Below are 19,311 nucleotides of genomic sequence, written 5' to 3'. Positions count from 1 at the left end.
AGGAAGCCAGGGACAGTGCTCAGGCCTTGAGTCCAAGCCCCAGGAAAGGCCAAAAAAAAAAAAGAAAAGAAGAAGAAAACTGGGAATGTGGCTTGTTGGTAGAGTGCTTGCCTAGGATGCATGAAGCCTTGGGCTTGATTCCTTGGCACCACATAAACAGAAAAAACTGGAAGTGGGTGCTGTGGCTCAAGTGGTTGAGGGCTAGCCTTGAGCAAAAAGAAGCCAGGGACAGTGCTCAGTTGCTGAGTCCAAGCCCTAGGATGTGGGAAGGAGGGATGGAGGGAGGGAGGGAAGAAAATGTAGTCATGGTATTCAGTATACACTGTGCGGAAAATGAACTAGGCAATTGTAGTAAGCACGAAAGGGGGAAAGAAGAAGGGGTGACATCGTGCGTTTAGTTGTTCCTTGACTTAGGAAATGGTAACCCTTCTGCACAACACCTTAATAATAAAACTATTGAAAAATAAAAAGTAAATCAAGTCTAAAACATCCCTACAAAGAGCTACTGCTGCTATTCCGCTGTCCAATATTAGTTAACTAAGGGTCAGTTTGTCTTAGAATATTATTACATTCAATGCTCAAACAAAACCTTTATTGCAAAGGCTCTTAGTAATAATTTTTCACCACATCCACAAGCCACTAAACCAAAGGACAGTAGTAATTCAGGCAAGGCCCAATAGATGGTGCTGCTTCCTTTGAAATTTTAAAATATCCTTTAATGCCCCAGCTAGCTACAACCAGGTTCCCAGTTTGGGAACCACAGTTCCAAGGGGTGTTTACCTTGATTTTAACTTATCTCTAATCTTCTATTTTGCCAAAACCAAAAAGAGAAAGAAGAGCATCTAAAGGATTTCCTTAAATTTCTCTTTTCTTACTTTACATATATACACACACACAATGGTTGTCAGAAATTGAACTACAGAAACTGAATTAAAAAGAGTAAATAGGCGGCTGGGAATGTGGCTTCATGATAGAGTGCTTGCCTAGCAAGCATGAAGCCCTGGGTTCAATTCCTCAGTACCATATAAACAGAAAAAACTGGAAGTGGCACACTGTGGCTCAAGTGGTAGAGTGCTAGCCTTGAGGACAGAGGGGCTCAGGGACAGTGTGCCTAAGCCTCAGGACTGGTGAGAGATCGAGAGACAGAGAGAGAGACAGAGACAGAGAGAAAATGAGAATATGAATATAAATGGGCCAGGCACTGGTGGTTCACACCTGTAATCCTAACTACTCAGAAGCTGAGATCTGAGGATCAAGTTTCAAAGCCAGCTTGGGCAGGAAAGTCCATGAGACTCTTATCTCCAATTAAACACCAAAAAGAAGTGAGCTGTGTGTGGCTCACTAGCCTTGAGCACAAGACTAGCCTTGAGCACAAGAGGTTAGGGATAGCACCTAGGCCCCAAGCAGGCAGGCAGGCAGGAGGGAAGGAGTAGGAGAGAGGAGTGAGAGAGGAAACCAAGCTTATAATTCTAGCTACTGGGGAGACTAAGATCTGAGACTCCAAATTACAGCTGTGACTCAAGCGATTAGAGTGCTAGCCTTGATCAAAAAAAGCTTCGGATAGTGTTCAGGCCCTCAGTTCTAAGAAAGAAAGAGACAGACAGACAAAGACAGACACAGACAGACAGACACAGACAGACACACACACACACACACACACGTGGGGCGGGGAGGAAAAGAAAGGGAGGGAAAAGAGAAAAAAAAACATATCACAGGAATTGTTTGAGCCAAAGGCCACAAAACAGGTCCCTTTATTTTTCAGTCTAGTTCTAGTAAGAAATTTAACATTCTGAAAACCTTTGTCCTAACTACTTAAAGTTATACCATTGTTTGCCACTTAACTTTCTTAATAATATAAATCATTTGTGTTAACAAATAATAAATGCATAACGGGCTGGGGATATGGCCTAGTGGCAAGAGTGCTTGCCTCGTATACATGAGGCCCTGGGTTCCATTCCCCAGCACCACATATACAGAAAACGGCCAGAAGTGGCAGATTGCTAGCCTTGAGCAAAAAGAAGCCAGGGACAGTGCTCAGGCCGAGTCCAAACCCCAGGACTGGCCAAAATAAATAAATAAATAAATAAATAAATAAATAAATGCATAAGTAATCAAACACCCAAAAGAATGAATATAATAAAACTATAATTTATAACTGTTATGGGGTTCGAGGGAGGGGATTCCCCATCTCTCTAAGAATCTACCATTCAGAGACAGTCTCAAGCAAAAAGATGGGTTTATTGGGGAAGCATAAAGCGGGCTGACCAGTCAGGGACACAGCACAGACTTGGAGCTAACACCATGACCCTGAGCAGTCCTCAAATTGGGGTTTATAAAGGTAAAAGCGTAGCACAAATGTAGGGAATTGATGCAGGAGGTAGAGCAAGCAACAAACAAGCAAGCAAGCGCAGCACAGATGTAGGAGGTTGAAATGGGGTAGAAGCAAGCAACAAACAAGTTAAGCAAGCCATTTACAGAAGCATAATTTTGGGGTCAGGTTGACCTAATCTACTCCCCCCAACATTTCCCACCATGTTTCCCTAATCAAGATGAAGTCAGCTGTACTCCCTACAACAATAACCTCTGCAGGTCATTTTTAAGAACTATATTCCTGACCAGCCTACAAGCAAACTCTCCAATCTGTACAATAATTCTGAACAATCTATAGACTTTTTTTAAATAGAACTATGCAAACTGTGATTTTTTTCTCAGTATCATAATTGTGAATGTTCTAACCAACATCATGTCCAAATGATTTTTTTTTTTTTTTTTTTTGGCCAGTCCTGTGACTTGGACTCAGGGTCTGAGTACTGTCCCTGGCTTCTTTTTGCTCAAGGCTAGCACTCTGCCACTTGAGCCACAGCGGCACTTCTGGCCATTTTCTGTATATGTGGTGCTGGGGAATCGAACCCAGGGACTCATGTATATGAGGCAGGCACTCTTGCCATTAGGCCATATCCCCAGCCCCCAAATGATTTTTTTTTAATCCCACTACTAGAGCTTGAACTTGGCCTGGGTGCTGTCCCTGACCTCTTTTTGCTCAAGGCTGACACTCTACCACTTAAGTAAGCTACAGCTCTACTTCTGGCTTTTTGGTGGTTAACTGGAGATAAAGAGTCTCACAGAACTTTCCTGCTCCAGCAGGTTTTGAACTGCAATTCTCAGCCTTCAGAGTAGCTAGGAGCATCCAGGTATGGGGGGGGGGGGAGGGAAGAGGGAGGGAGGGAGAGAGGGAGTGAGAGAGAATGTGTGTGTGTGTGTGTGTCCTTTTTAAAACAGTATAGAAAATGGAGTTAATACAAGCGGGGAGCCCTGGTAGCTCATGCCTGCAATCCTAGCTACTCAGAAGGCTGAGGATCTGAAGATTGCTGTTCAGAGCTAACTGGAGCAGGAAAGTCTTTGAAACTCTTACCTCCAAATAACCACCAGAAAACATGAAGTGGCACCACAGCTCAAAGTGGTGGAGCACTAGCCTTTGAGCAAAAAGAGCTCAGGGACGTGCCTAGGCCCTGAGTTAAAGCCCCATGACTGACAAAAAATGAAATAACAAATAAAAAATTGAGTTAATAATGATGGTTACCCAGCAAATAAGTCTGCCACACTCAGCATATTTTACACTTGCTCACAAAATAATCAAAGGTCAATCTGATTAATGTATACAACACATTTATATGTGAAATACCATGGTAAAACTCCTTTAAACAGTTAACATATACTTAAAAATGAATGACAAAAATGTAAAACAGGGCTGGGGATATAGCCTAGTGGCAAGAGTGCCTGCCTCGGATACACGAGACCCTAGGTTCGATTCCCCAGCACCACATATACAGAAAACGGCCAGAAGCGGCGCTGTGGCTCAAGTGGCAGAGTGGGAAGCCTTGAGCGGGAAGAAGCCAGGGACAGTGCTCAGGCCCTGAGTCCAAGGCCCAGGACTGGCCAAAAAAAAAAAAAAAAATGTAAAACAGATGGGGGCATGGGTACTAGTGGGAGGCAGAAGGCGAAGAAAGAGGATGATTATGGTTGAAATATTTTATGCATACTGTGAAAATGGAAAAGAGATGCTTACCGAGACTGTTTTGGGGAGGGGAAAGGATGAGCAGGTACAACAGAGGGGATCATCACACTGTATTATAAGCATATCTGAACATGTCAAAAAGAAGCCCCTTGAAAAACTAATGCCTTGGGGCTAGGGATATGGCCTAGTGGCAAGAGTGCCTGTCTCATATATATGAGGCCCTGGGTTCAATTCCCCAGCACCACATATACAGAAAATGGCCAGAAGTGGCGCTGTGGCTCAAGTGGCAGAGTGCTAGCCTTGAGCAAAAAGAAGCCAGGGACAGTGCTCAGGCCCTGAGTCCAAGGCCCAGGACTGGCCAAAAAAAAAAAAAAAGAAAGAAAGAAAGAAAAACTAATGCCTTAAAAAAAGGGGGGGGGGGGGCTGGGAATATGGCCTAGTGGCAAGAGTACTTGCCTCTTATACATGAAGCCCTGGGTTCCATTCCCCAGCACCACATATATAGAAAACGACCAGAAATGGCAGAGTGCTAGCCTTAAACAAAAAGAAGCCAAAGAAGCCAGAGACAGTGTTCAGGCCTGGAGTCTAAGCCCTAGGACTGGCAAAAAAAAAAAAAAGAAAAAGAAAAAGTAGAGGTGTAGCTCAAGCCAAGCGAGGGTCTAAGGCCAAATCCCAGCACACACAAACACAAGTTGGCACTGGTGGTTCATACCTGTAATCCTAGCTACTTATAAGGCTGAGATCTAGGGATTGTGGTTCAAAGCCAGCCCAGGCAGACAAGTCTGCGAGTCTCATTTACAATTAACCAGGAAAGACCTAGATGTGGAGATGACTGAAGTGGTAGAGCACTGGCCTTGAATGGAAAAAGCCAAGGAAGAGTGCAAGGTCCTGAGCCCCCAGTACCCGGTGTCCCCACCCCCAAAACAAAGACATTGAGACCAAATATTTTAAACATTTAATCCTCAATTCTGACCTAGACTACTACCATCCAGAAAGTAAGTGATTCCTTTCATGGCAGCATCTATACAGCTTCAGATCAAAAGGGTAAGCAAGGGAAATATCAATCTAAATCCTTGCAAATTTTAAAAATGGAAAGCAAAAAATTTAGCAACCTTCTTGTAGTTTTCCAGTTACAAAAAAAAAAAAAAAAAAAACACCAACTCTTAAAACTCTTCAAGAACTGGCTGGGAATATGGCCTAGTGGCAAGAGAGCTTGCCTTGTATACATGAAGCCCTGGGTTCAATTCCCCAGTACCACATGTATGGAAAACAGCCAGAATTGGTGCTGTGGCTCAAGTAGCAGAGTGCTAGCCTTGAGCAGAAGGAAGCCAGGGACAGTGCCCAGGACTGGAAAAAAAACACAAAAAACTCTTCAAGAACATGACAATATACTGCGTTTAATATTCCTACCAAGATGCTCCAGAAAGATAATTATTTTCTCTGGTCCTTCCAGAATTATTCATAGCATATATTAAGTTTAAACAGAAAAATGTGAGTCAGCAATTATCTAATAATCCAAATGTTAATTATGAGCTATTTGGTGTAGTTTCTTCTGTAAAATCAAAAACAGAAGACCCTCAAATCTTCACAATATTATTGACAATGTTTACTATCTGAATCAAGCCAAGCATTTAAATTTAATTTAAAGGATTACAAGGGCTGGGGATATAGCCTAGTGGCAAGAGTGCCTGCCTCGGATACACGAGGCCCTAGGTTCGATTCCCCAGTACCACATATACAGAAAACGGCCAGAAGCGGCGCTGTGGCTCAAGTGGCAGAGTGCTAGCCTTGAGCTGGAAGAAGCCAGGGACAGTGCTCAGGCCCTGAGTCCAAGGCCCAGGACTGGCCAAAATAAATAAATAAATAAAATAAAATAAAATAAAGGATTACAAGAAATACAATAAAGGAAAAATGGAGTACTACTATAAAGAAATGAGATAAACCCAAAGGTGGAACATTCTATCACAAAAAAGGGGGGGGGGCTGGGAATGTGGCTTAGTGGTAGAATGCTTACCTAGCATGCATGAACTCTGGGTTCCATTCCCCAGCACCACATAAACAGAAAAAGCTGGAAGTGGTGCTGTGGCTCAAACAAAAGGAAGCCAGGGACAGTGCTCAGGCCCTGAGTTCAAGCCCCAGGACTAAAAAAAAAAAAAGCACACAAGTGGAATGTTCTATAAAATAATAAAAAATGATCCCTTTAAAACTATCAGTGTGGGCTGGGGATATGGTCTAGTAACAAGAGTGCTTGCCTCGGTATACATGAGGCCCTGGGTTCAATTCCCCAGCACCACATATATAGAAAATGGGCAGAAATGGTGCTGTGGCTCAAGTGGCAGAGTGCTAGCCTTGAACAAAAAGAAGCCAGGGACAGTGCTCAGACCCTGAGTCCAAGCCACAGGACTGGCCAAAAAAACGAAACAAAACCGTCAGTGTCTGGCAGGGTGCTAGTGGCTCATGACTCTAATCTTAATCATTAAGAAGTCTCACAGACTTTCCTGCTGAGGCTGGCTTCAAACCACAATTCTCAGATCTCAGCCTCCTGAGCAGCTAGGATTACAGGTTCCACAGGTGCCCAGCTATGCAAAACCTTTTTTTTTTTTTTGGCCAGTCCTGGGGCTTGGACTCAGGGCCTGAGCACTGTCCCTGGCTTCTTTTTGCTCAAGGCTAGCACTCTGCCACTTGAGCCACAGCGCCACTTCTGGATATTTGGTGCTGGAGAATCGAACCCAGGACCTCATGTATATGAGGCAGGCACTCTTGCCACTAGGCCATATCCCCAGCCCCCTATGTAAAACCTTTTTAATTTAATGCTATCCTATTTGTCAGTTCTTGCAATTATTTCCTTGAACTATTGGAATCTTCAGAAAGACACTATGACTGTATCTTGAAGTGTTTTCCTCAAAGATCACAGAATTTCAGGACTTATATTCTGTGAAGAATGAAAGTGGAATTTTGAGGATTTCACTGAATCTGAAGATTGCTTTTAGTAATACATTTTCTAAGGTGTGACCTCTTAAATGTTTTATTTTACCATTATCTTTTTGGCATTTACTAATTTAGCTGATAGCCTCGTTGGCAAAAATTTGTTAAATTTTCCTATTTCTAGGAGCAATATTCATGTAGTTTCTTTCTTTCTTTTCTTTCTTTCTTTCTTTTCTGTCTTTTTTTTGCCAGTCCTGAGGCTTGGACTCAGGGCCTGAGCACTGTCCCTGGCTTCTTTTTGCTCAAGTGGCAGAGTGCTAGCCTTGAGCTCAAGGCTAGCACTCTGCCACTTGAGCCACAGCGCCCACTTCTGGCTTTTTCTGTTTTTATGTGGTGCTGCTGAGGAATCGAACCCAGGGATTCATGAATGCTAGGCAAGCACTCTACCACTGAGCCACATCCTTAGCCCTGTAGCTTATTTCTTGAGATAGGGTTTTGCTGGCCTCAAACTTACCATTTTCTTTTGCCTCAGCTTCCCTTCATGTTTGTTTTTGTGGTACTAGAGATTGAACCCAGAGCATTCTAGACAAGAAGGCCACTATTGAGCCAAGCTCCTGTTCTTCTGTTTGTATTTTGTTTCTGAGCTAACTTTGCCCTTAGCCCAGGCTATCTTTACCTTCCTAGTAGCTGGAATTTACAAATATGTCATTATACTTGGTCTCCTAACAGTTCTTAAAAGATAAAAAACAAATGATAAAGAAAAAAAAAGAAAGGTCCTATAGGGAACCAAGAAGAGATTGTGAGGTGAACACCAACTTTTCCCATTAATCCACTATTGACATCTTGTAAATCTAGTTGCTTTCTGTACGTTATAGTAGTAATTATATTGGTAACATGATTTTTGTGCACTCAGAAGGCTTTAACTGTAGCTCACAAAGGAAAATACCCACAGTCACCTGTCTTTGGCTCCCACCATCTTACCCACAAGCTGGAAGTACAAGATGAAATACTTTTTAGGAGTAAAGGGTCATATCTTAAGAGTGGGCAAATATGTAACCTATCCTCAAGTCCTATATAACCAATGAATTGGCATAAGTCTACATAATTAAAAATATAGGATACTAACAGACCCTTTACAAATTACTATTTAAAAGCAGAAAAAAAATTAAAAACCCTGCAGATATATCTGCCTACTACTGTGGTATTTAGTGGGCAACAAATATTTATACATCTTCTTCATACACAGTTCTTGAAGCTTTGAATTATCTTATTTGGTACTGGGGATTGAACTCAGGGCCATATGCTTTCTAGACCCATAACTCCATCCCTGAATTACTTCAATTTGTTTTTCATACTGTAATAAAAATTCCAGGAATGAAGAATTCAGTGTATCATTCTTTAATTCTCTGCTAGTACAAATCTGTCCATAAATCAAGATGAAAAGAACATTTGGAGCAGGGCAAACAATCTTTTTAAATTTCTGAGTCAGGTTCTTGTTATGTTGCCAGGCTGACCTTGAACTTGTAGATTCAAGCAACCTAAGTAACTGAAACTACAGACATAAGCAAAATCTTAAGAATACCATTCTAACTCCAGTGTTTAAAATTAAGTAATGATAATCCTAAGAAAAAAAGGTATTTATGTTTCCATAAACAGCCAAACATAGCCCATTTTGTCCATAGTACTCTAACTGTACAGTATAGAACGGTATAGTATAATACTTTGTTATATAATCCTTTGTCCCTTTTCCATCTTCTATGGCTTTCCTTCTCTGACAGTTCCCATTTCTTTTCTTTCTTTTTTTTTTTTTTTTTGGCCAGTTCTGGGGCTTGAACTCAGGGCCTGAGCACTGTCCCTGAGCTGCTTTTGCTCAATGCTAGCATTCTACCACTTGAGCCACAGCACCACTTCTGACTTTTTGTTTATGTGGTACTGAGGAATCAAACCCAGGGGTTCATGCATGCTACGCAAGTACTCTACTACTAAGCTATATATATTCCCAGCCCAACAGTTCCCATTTCTATCCCCCCAGTTTAATTTAACTCTGTCTGTTTCTTTGGTTTTATAGATGTGGCTTACTATCACAAGCTAGAATATCGGTGACTCAAACAGTCTTAGCCTATTGATAAAACAAAGACATTAACCCAAATCCCCAAATTAGAAATTCTACTTTCAACAAAAGCTAAAAACTTAAACTGGAGAAACTGAATTATGATCTGTACATGTTCATATTGTGATATGCTAGACATTGTTATACACTTTACATTCATTGTCTCAATGAATTCTCCCAATAATTATATATTCAGTTACTACTTTTTACACATGAGGTCAAAACAGAGATATAGAGAATCCATGTAAGTTCACTAAGGCTACAGATAATTTCTGAAATTAAAATCAGACTCTTTTTTTCCCTACAACTCCTCCCCAAGTCATTCTTCTATTAACCCAACTAGCATTTATACATTTTTCTACAAAGTTCTTAAATAAGGCAGATCTGGGTGATGTGGAGAGCTTATAGATGGTTTTCTTTTTTTTTTGCCAGTCCTGGGCCTTGGACTCAGGGCCTGAGCACCATCCCTGGCTTCTTCCTGCTCAAGGCTAGCACTCCGCCACCTGAGCCACAGCGTCCCCTCTGGCCGTTTTCCATATATGTGGTGCTAGGGAATCAAACCAAGAGATTCATGTGTAGGAGGCAAGCACTCTTGCCACTAGGCCATATTCCCAGCCCTCCAATGGTTTTCCAATATTCTGGTTTCTTGAATTCTCAAACTTTATTGATGATCGCAAAGATTCAAGTTCATGTAGCTTTCCAAGTTTAATATATTAGACACTAAAACATGTTTTAAATATTTACCACATTTTCAAACAAATATATTACATGTTAACATAAATAACATTGAAAAATTAGGGCTGGGGATATGGCCTAGTGGCAAGAGAGCTTGCCTCGTATACATGAGGCCCTGGGTTCGATTCCCCAGCACCACATATACAGAAAACGGCCAGAAGTGGCGCTGTGGCTCAAGTGGCAGAGTGCTAGCCTTGAGCAAAAGGAAGCCAGGGACAGTGCTCAGGCCCTGAGTCCAAGGCCCAGGACTGGCCAAAAAAAAAACAAAAACATTGAAAAATTACTATTTTCCCCCAAATATAAGGTAAAGTAATACTTTTGTACTTTTTTCTTTTGGTCAGTCGAGAGGCTTGTACTCTGGGCCTGGGCACTGTTCCTGAGTTCTTCAGCTCAAGGATAGTGCTCTATCACTTGAGCCACAGCACCACTTCCGGTATTCTGGTGGTTAATTGGAGATAAGACACTCATCAGCCTTTCCTGTCCCGGCTGGCTTTGAACCCTGATCCTCAGATTTCAGCCTCCTAAGTAGCTAGGATTACAGGAGTGGTAAGCCATTGGCACCTGGCTTTTGTACATATTGTAAATCCTTTTTGTCTAGCTTATAAGCTTAGTAGGAGAGAGATTCTCAAAAATCTGAAGGATTGGAAAGTCAACATTGGTGGTTCAAGACCAGCCAGGGAAAAAGAAGTTTGGGAGACTCCATCTCAACCAGCTGCTGAGTGTGGTTGGTGTGCACCTGTTATTTTCAGCCCACAGGAAGCACAAGTAGGAAGACCAAAGACCTGGCAAGATAGAGTGAGGTCCTACCTGGAATAAAGGGGTTGGAGGGGTTAGCTCAAGTGGTAGAGTGCCTGTCTGGCAAGCACCCTGAGTTTAATGCCCAGTATCACAAAACAAAAAACAACAAAAAACCCACGAGATTTAATATTAACTTCAATACAACTTCATTAAGGACATACTCAAGTACAGCAGAGTCTACGACCAACTGCCTTGCCAGTAGTTTGACTATTGGTAGTATTACTTTTGGACACTCAGCAAAGACATAAGGAAAAAAATAGTGCTTCAAGTTACTGTTTTTTGGGGGTTTTTTTGGCCAGTCCTGGGCCTTGAACTCAGGGCCTGAGCACTGTCCCTGGCTTCTTTTTGCTCAAGGCTAGCACTCTGCCACTTGAGCCACAGTGCAACTTCTAAGTTATTGTTTTTTAAATGTCTATGACCTCAGGCTCTCCTAAAAGGGCCTTGGGGGAATCCCCAACAACTGACCACACTTTTTCAAACTGCTTTCCTAGTGATTACACTACTGGTTTATGATAGGAGTGGAAAAAGGCAGGATGCCAGTTGCTCACACCTGTAATCCTGGCTACTCAGGAGGCTGAGATCTGACAATTGAGGTTTGATGCTAGAAGCGCTGCAGTAAAGTTCATCACACACGGGGGGGGGGGGGGGGCTCAAAAGATACCACTTCAGTTTGAGATAACACCACCCACATAAGACAAGGGAATCAAGAGCACAGACTGCCGGCCCGTGTTTTAATAGCATTACTTGGAGTATCTTTATGTAAGGCCAATAATGCTGATTGTTTTCACTGTAGTTGTTTTCTTAATCAGTTAGCTGAAGGAGTGTCTGTTAAAAACGTGGAGATGACAATGTCCCTTCTTTACCACACCCAAAGAAGTTTGGGGGGTGAGGTCCCCGGAAAATGCAGGTTTAACAGTTCGAGGAACTTTTTATGCACTCCATGATGGTTTATGCCAAATAAGTAGCTCTCAGCCCAAGCTTCCCAAACCACAACTGGGGTCTCTAAATTCACTGCTGCTCACCAAGCAGAAGTCTTTCCCGTTTCCCCCTCTTCGTGTTGGGAAAATTCCTTTGAAAACAAAAACTATGTTCTGTGGAGTTTTGTGCTTGAGTGGGTAGGTGGGGTCTAAGGCAGAGCTGAGAGAGGGACTACCATTTGACCGTTCTGAGCTATAACTGCATCCCAGTTTTCTCCAGTAATGATCAATGATAACTGCTCACTGGATCAGATGACTAACAAGACCTTCAGTTCTGCCGCTGAGCGGGGCGTCGGAGGACAGTGGACTGGAGGAGGGACGCGCCGTTAGTTTCGGGCAGTTTGAGGGAACTTCACACCCCGCGAGGGGGTGGGGGGGAAGCCGGGGCCACACGCGCGAAGGAGGGTGCAGGTGGCTCCCAGGACACAATTCCTTGCCAGTCGTTTTCGGAATCATAACCAGAAAATAGTCCTTTGGATAAACATGGCGCCCACAGCGGCAGGACATAATCACCAGAAAGGGAAAAAAAAAAAAAAAGATCTCATTTTATAAATCACGGCGCCAGCCCTGCATACATTTGGGGGGCCGAGGGGAGGAGGCCCAGCGAGGCCGCCGGCGCGCGACGCGGCTCGGGATGCCCGGGAAAAGCAGAGCCCGGGTTACATAACACCAGGGATCGGCTCAGCGATCGCTCCTGCCCCGACTCCCGCTCGAACCCCGCGCCCACGCCGGGGCGGCGGGAACTCCCACGCGGGGACACGGACGCCGCCGGGCCCTCGCCCCGCCCCCTCCCGGCGCGGGCCTCGCCCCTCACCGCCCCACCACCGCCGCCGCCGCCGCGTCTCGCCGGAGCCGCCCGCGCCCCCGCCCCTTCCCCAGCGGGGCCGCCGCCGCCGCCGCCGCCACCGCCCGCCCGCGCCGCCCACTCCTCCGAGACGCCTCGCACCCGGGCGTGCGTGCGGACGTTGGGCGGTGTGCAGGACCGTGGGGCTGCGGGGCCGCGCGCGCGCGCGCGAGCGCGCGGGCGAGGGTAGCCGGTCCGCCGGCAGGCGAGGGGCCTCCGCCCGCCGGCCCCGCCGAGCGGCTCCCGCGGCCCGCACGGCGCTCACACGCACACGCTCGCGCGCCGCGCCCCACGGCCGCCGCGGGCGGGCGGCCCGCGCCGCCGGCAGCGGAGGGCAGACGGGCCCGGGCGCGCGCCCCCACCCCCACTCCCGCGCGCGCCCGCCCCATCCCCCCCCATTGTCTCGCTTCGGAAAACCTCGCCGGGCGAAAAGATAACGGAACCCCCGGGAGCAGGGGGTGGGGAGCGCCGAGGCTCGCTCGCTCACTCACCTCCCGTGGTCGTCGCCGCCGGTAGTCTGACCCGAGGAAGGCGCCGTCGCCTTAAAGGGACCTTGCACCCGGCGCCGGGAGGAGGGGGCTGGGGAAGGGGAGGGGACGGGGGCTTGAGATGGGGGGGGGAGACAGAGAAGAGGGAGCCGTTGAAAGCTCGTCTCCCTGAGGGTGAAAGGAAGCCTCCCTCGGGTTCGAGTGATTTGGGGTGGATTTTTTTTCCCGAGGGGGGCGGGGGGGCCCCGAGGGAGGGGGGTGGGGGGGCCTCGGAATGCGGCTCCGTGTACGGGAGATGGCGCGGGGGAGAGAGACGCCGACTCCCCCCACCGACCCTCTCGCCCCGCGGAGGGATACGGCGCGTCACTTCCGCTCTCCCCTCTCCTAGCCTTTTAATTGGCTGGAGAGTGGGGTACGTCATGGGCTCATCCTAACCCTTGCCTGGGCTTCTTTTTTAGCCCAAGTTTGTCTGGGCTTGCAAATAAATAAATAAATAAATAACATTTAAAGGAAAAAAAATGGGAAAATAAAATTAGCTATAGAAGCAAATGACTGGATGTTGGTGAGAAACATGGAACCTCCAAAGAAAAGATATTTTACAATTTGCTTCTTGGAACTTTGCTGGGGAATTTGGGGAGTTTTCCCACCTTCCACTCAAGGCTTCTACCCAATGGAGAGAGCTTCCATTGCCATATGCAAGATGGTGAGGCCCAGCAGCACCAACAATTATCACTGAAACAAAGAGAACAAAATAACACTTATTTTCTGCCTCAAAAGATGCTTGTCTCGTCCAGTGGCCTTGTGGCAGTGGCCTGGATTAAGTGATGAACTTTTAAAAACCTTTTTTTTTTTTTTTTTTTACCCTCAAGCCCTTCCATATTCTGGAAGGAAGTTGCCCATGATTGTCTATTGAGACTATTCTTGTGATGGGGAGCTGCTTTGAAACCATTGTGTCAAAGATTCCTCAATGCAAGATACAATAGATTCCACATCCCCTTGTGTGATTTGCTCCTGTCAAGACCAAGATGAATTGGCCCAAATAAATTGATCAGTCCATTCATTATTATTTTTCCCCCAATCATAAATTAAGCTCTTCAAGTAGCTAAAGAAGGTTTGTCCTTTTTTTTTCTTTTTTTTTCCTCCTGATAAAAATTTAACACTTTCCTTGGGTATTTGAGAATGACCAAATGGTCATTAAGCAATACACAGATCTTTGCTCCCAAACCAAATTTGAAATTAAAATACTTGATGCAAGAATGAGATCCAGAGCCATACTTATTCCTTTGTATACATTCGTCACTCCAATGGCTATGAGAATAAGCTTTCCAAATCGCACAGGTATGTGTGTATGCATACTCATACTGACAACACCCATTTTCATCCAATTTCATCCCCCCAAAACTTGTTTCCAATTAGTCATTCTCAGGGTCCTCATGAATTGGGTTGGGAGAATAACCTTCCTGACAATATTTCTGAAGCTTTTTTCTGAGCAAATCTGGGAAAGACCATAGTGAGATTATGAAATTAATTGACAATAGATGAATTCTACAGAAACACTAATTCTACTTTTTTTTGCTGTCCTGCAATAACTGTGCGCGCACATGTATGTGTTCCTGTACCTATATTGGGCTTGAAATCAGAGTCTGGGCACGGTCCTTCTGTTTTCTCACTCAAAGCTGCACTCCACCACTTCAGCTATACCTCTTCTTCCAGCTTTTTTTGTGTGTATGTGTGGCTATTTGGAGATACAAAACTCATAGACTTTCCTGCCCAAGCTGGCTTTGAACTGTGATCCTTATATCTCAGCCTCTTGAGCAGCTAGGATTACAAGCATGAGCCACCGAAACCTGGTTTATAATGTACATATATACATTATATGTCTTATATTATTTACCTCTGAAATAGTCCAATATATGTTCCCATGCTCTCTGTGCCAATTGTATGCTCTCTGCTAGTGAAGTCTAGTTAATCAGACTATCCTATGAACTGTTAAATAAAAAACAATAGCATATTGAAAATGTACCATGCGGGGCTGGGAATATGGCCTAGTGGCAAGAGTGCTTGCCTCGTATACATGAAGCCCTGGGTTCGATTCCTCAGCACCACATATACAGAAAACAGCCAGAAGTATCACTGTGGCTCAAGTGGTAGAGTGCTAGCCTTGAGCAAAAAGAAGCCAGGGACAGTGCTCAGGCCCTGAGTCCAAGCCCCAGGACTGGCCAAAAACAAAACAAAAAACAGTACTCATACCAAATAAAGGCTCACACTTAAAAAAAAAAGAAAAAGAAAATGTACCATGCATCATTTAACTCATTCAACAAATATTCAATGAGTATTTGTCATTTGCCAGGTACTTTTTTAGGTGCTGGGACTACAGTAATTGAACATATTAAAACTCAAGAAGGGAAGAGGAATCAAACATGCATGTCAAGTGTTCCATTATTTAATATTCTTTTTTCTTGTTTTTGTTCTGTTCTGTTTTTCAAAGTCCTGGAGCTTGAACTGATGGCCTTGTACTCTCCCTTGGCTATCTTGATCATGGCTGTTGCTCTACCCCTTGAGCTACACCTCAAGTCCAATGTTTTTCTGATTAATTGGAGTCTCTCAGACTTTTTGACTAATCTGGCTTTGGACTTTGAACCTCCAGGTCTCAGCCTCCTGAGTGCCTAAGATTATAAAAGTGAGCTACTGGTGCCTAGTTTATTATTTACTATTAAATAATAATCCCAAACCTTAGTGGCCTAAAGTAGCATTTTTAAAAAATGATACTAGGAATTTGACTGAGGACTTCATGTTCTATTGCTTGAACCATTCCCGCAGTCCTTTTGCATTTAGTTTTTCAGAAAGGATCTCAGGTTGTGATCTACCTAACTGCCTCTCCGGTGGCTAGGATCACAGTAATGTAACCATACCCAGCACCCCCCTTGATTTATGTCCGTTTTCTGGTATTTGGAGAGTATCTCACTATACATCCTAGACTAACTTGGAACTTAGAATCCTTTTGCCTTAGCCTCCCATATGCTAGGATAATAGAAGTATGCCACCACACCTGCCTGAACAATTTATTGTCTCTCAAGATTCTGGGAGTTGATTAGGCTAACCTAAATAGTTCTTATTTGTCTCACATACAATGGCTGGTGCTGAAAGCATATAAAAATCTTCCTTATATGTCTGGAAGTTGATAATCACTGTTGGATTGGACCACACATGGGTTGTTGGCCTGAACATTTATAAATGTCCCAGTATTTGGCTGATCATAGTGGCTGGATTCTAAGACTGAGTGTCCCAAGAGAACCAGGCATAAATTTATGACTTTTTGTACCTATACTCAAAGATTCCCTACCTTCACTTCTACCACAGGTATAGACCCACTCTAGTTCAAAAGCCTAGGAAACAAAGATTACACACACACATACACACACACACACACACACACACATTTTCCAAGGAGGGCTGTGCACCAGATGCACATGCCTGTAATCCCAGCTGAGATCTAAGAATTGATTTTTGAAACTGGCCCAGAGAGTCAAATCCAAGAGTTTCTTATCTCCAATTAACCAACAAAAAAACCCCAGAAGTGGCTCAAGCGGTATGTAATCAGCCTTGTGTTAGGCCCTGAATTCAAGCCCCATACTAGCATGTGCATGCATACATACACTCACACACACACACACACACACACACACACACATGCATGCACACGGGAACAGTAGACATGTCACTTTGTAAGAAAAGCATGTGGAACAGGGAATCCATCTACCTCCCAGGAAATGAAATTTGACACATATTATATATATAAATATATAATGTGATATAATGTGATGCTGTAATAAATATGGAGTAGGATAGAACAGTGGTTATAACTCTGGTTCAGGGAGGAGTGGAGAAGTTACTATTTTATGTGGAGTGTTTGGAGAAGGTCTCATCATTAGGGTAACATTTGGGCAAAAACTTGAAGAAAGTAAAACAAAGTTTAAGATTTACTCCCAGTGAAAGGAAAGCCACTAGAGAATTTTGAGCCTATGAGTGGAATAACTCTCTCTCTCTCTCTCTCTCTCTCTCCTCTCCTCTCTCTCTCTCTCTCTCTCTCTCTCTCTTTTCTTTGGTGGTAGTTGGGTTTGAACTCAGAGTCTCTTATTTGCTAGACTGGTGCTCTACTGCTGAATCATCCTCCCAGCCCTTTTTGCACTGATTATTTTTTAATCCAAAGTTTGAGTTTGGACTTTGATCTTACTAGTTTGCTCCCTGCCATAGCTGTGATGACAGGCTTGTGCCATGACATTGGCTCCTTTCTGTGAGATGGAATTTTGTGGACTGTACTTCCCAGGTTGGCCTGGAACTATGACCCTTCTAACCCCAACCTCACATACAGCTAGCATAACATTCACATACCACTATGCCAGTGATTTATTGGTAGAGAAAGGGTCCCAAGCACTTTTTTATGCAGGTTAATCTCAAACTGAGACCTTCTTGATCTCAACCCAAGTAGCTATGATTACAGGCATGAGCTACTGGCATCTGGCTCTGAGGAGCATTTTTAAAGATTGTTCTTGTTGCTGGTAGATAACTGGTAAGGGCAAGGGCAGATAGATGCAAGGAGACCAGTTATTAGTCTATTGCAACCATCCCGGTGACCTATGACAGTGGATTGGGCCATTGTGACGGTGCTGAAGCTTCCACGTTAGCTGAGTGAGTCCTTTGGTTTGTTGCGTACTCCCCTGTGACCTATTTTTCTGTCATTTAATTTGTGCCCTGGGAGACTCTTTTGACATATAATGGCTAATGGTGTGAGTGATGGTACAGTGCTTGCCACAAAGGAATAAAGGAAGAATATTGTACCAAATATAAAAAGGGAAGCTTTGCAAGTTCTGGAGGCAGCTTCAAGGAAGTGAGTGAGGTAACAGTGGGTAAATATCAACAGGTGATTAAGGAGTGGCGTAGTGGCGTAGTATACCATTCTCCAGTATCCTAACCGTGCCACCATGGACAGAATTAATTTACAGTTGAATGACAGCTGGAATGAAATTGTGGTCAAAGGTATTTTGTAACTTTAGAGGAATCATAAAGTTTGAACTCAGCCATCTAAAAGCCCTGGTGCAGCATTCAAAAAACAAAACAAAACTGTATAGCTCATGCTCCCACTTCCAGACACAGAATCCCTGTGCTAAACAGAATGTCCATTTAACTTGGGTAATGTTGGGACATTCTGTGTCATCAGCTAATGCACAGGTTCCTTGAGTGAAGTAACAGGACTGATGGTGGTGACAGTGACAGGAAACCAAAGCAGAAAGACAAATAATTGAAGTCAAATCCTTAGAAACCAACTCACAGTCTGGGAATATGGCCTAGTGGTAGAGTGCTTGCCTCATATACATGAAACCCTGGGTTTGATTGCTCAGCACCACATTTATAGAAAAGGCCAGAAGTGGGGCTGTGGCTTGAGTGGTAGAGTGCTAGCCTTGAGCAAAAAGAAGCCAGGGACAGTGCTCAGGCCCTGAGTTCAAGCTCCAGGACCAGCAAAAAAAGAAAGGAAGAAAGGAAGAGAAAAGAAAAAGAAACCAATTCACTTGTGCCTTGATAACACATTGGAAAGGGCTCTGGAAGTCAATGATGTTTGGTATGTTGAAGTTGTGCCCTAATCCTAAAATTCTACCCAGTCTTCAGTAAACAACTTAGAAACGTTGAATCCTTTCCATTTTGTTTCTTTGGTGGGGGGGGAAACTTTTTGATTCTAATATTTTTATCGTTATAAAAGTGATGTACAGAGGGGTTATAGTTACATTAGTCAGGTAGAGTACATTCTTTTTGGATAATGTTACTCCATCCCTCGCTCTCTCCCAGTTTTCCCCTCCTGTCCTCACCCACAAGTTGTATAGTTCTTTTTCAACAGGGTCTACTGCTGCATTTGTGCACCCTTTGTCCTTCCATTTGTGTCCCCACTTACCCTTACCCTCCCAAAGTCCATCTGGTTTCTAGAAGTGAAAGTCGAAGACTAATGGCAGTCCTAATGAGGCTTTTCACAATTAGGTAGTAGGACAGGGTTTCTTTTCCTACCATTGTTGAAATAATTGCTTCTTTGGCTTATGGTTTCTGTCACAAGTTGAAAATTGGAAGCATCTGCAGCTTGGAAAGTGTCAGGACAGAAAAACAAACCATTTTAAGCCAGGCACTGGTGGCTCAGCTCATGCCTGTCATCCTAGCTACTCAGGAGGCTGAGATCTGAGGATCACAGTTCAGAGCCAGCCTGGGAAAGTCTGTCAGACTCCTATCTCCAATTAACCACCAGAAAAGTGGAAGTGGTGCCGTGGCTCAAGTGGTAGAGCTCTAGCCTTGAGCTGAAGAGCTCAGGGACAGCACCCAGTCCCAGAGTTCAAGCCCCATGACTGAAAATAGATAGATAAATAAATAAATAAAACTCC

The 19,311-nt window shown here is 44.1% G+C and overlaps 1 protein-coding gene across 7 annotated transcripts in view; it reads right to left on the bottom strand.

The window, feature by feature from the left end:
* Pogz (pogo transposable element derived with ZNF domain) overlaps positions 1 to 13,198 on the bottom strand; it is a 62,160-nt gene extending 48,962 nt beyond the window's left edge. For 4 of the 7 annotated variants that reach the window (XM_048356608.1, XM_048356610.1, XM_048356611.1 and 1 more), the window contains exons 1-2: positions 12,896 to 13,197; positions 8,208 to 8,294 (exon numbers count right to left, since the gene is read on the bottom strand). The gene's annotated coding sequence lies outside the window, so the exon portion shown is untranslated. Of the gene's footprint in view, positions 1 to 8,207; positions 8,295 to 12,895 lie in introns of all 7 variants that reach the window. The other 3 variants (XM_048356609.1, XM_048356614.1, XM_048356616.1) reach the window with 2 other exon arrangements.
* Positions 13,199 to 19,311: the final 6,113 nt, after the last annotated feature.

Source organism: Perognathus longimembris, chromosome 11 (assembly GCF_023159225.1).
Source record: "Perognathus longimembris pacificus isolate PPM17 chromosome 11, ASM2315922v1, whole genome shotgun sequence".
Lineage (NCBI taxonomy): Eukaryota > Metazoa > Chordata > Mammalia > Rodentia > Heteromyidae > Perognathus > Perognathus longimembris.
This window is presented reverse-complemented; position numbering and strand designations above follow the sequence as displayed.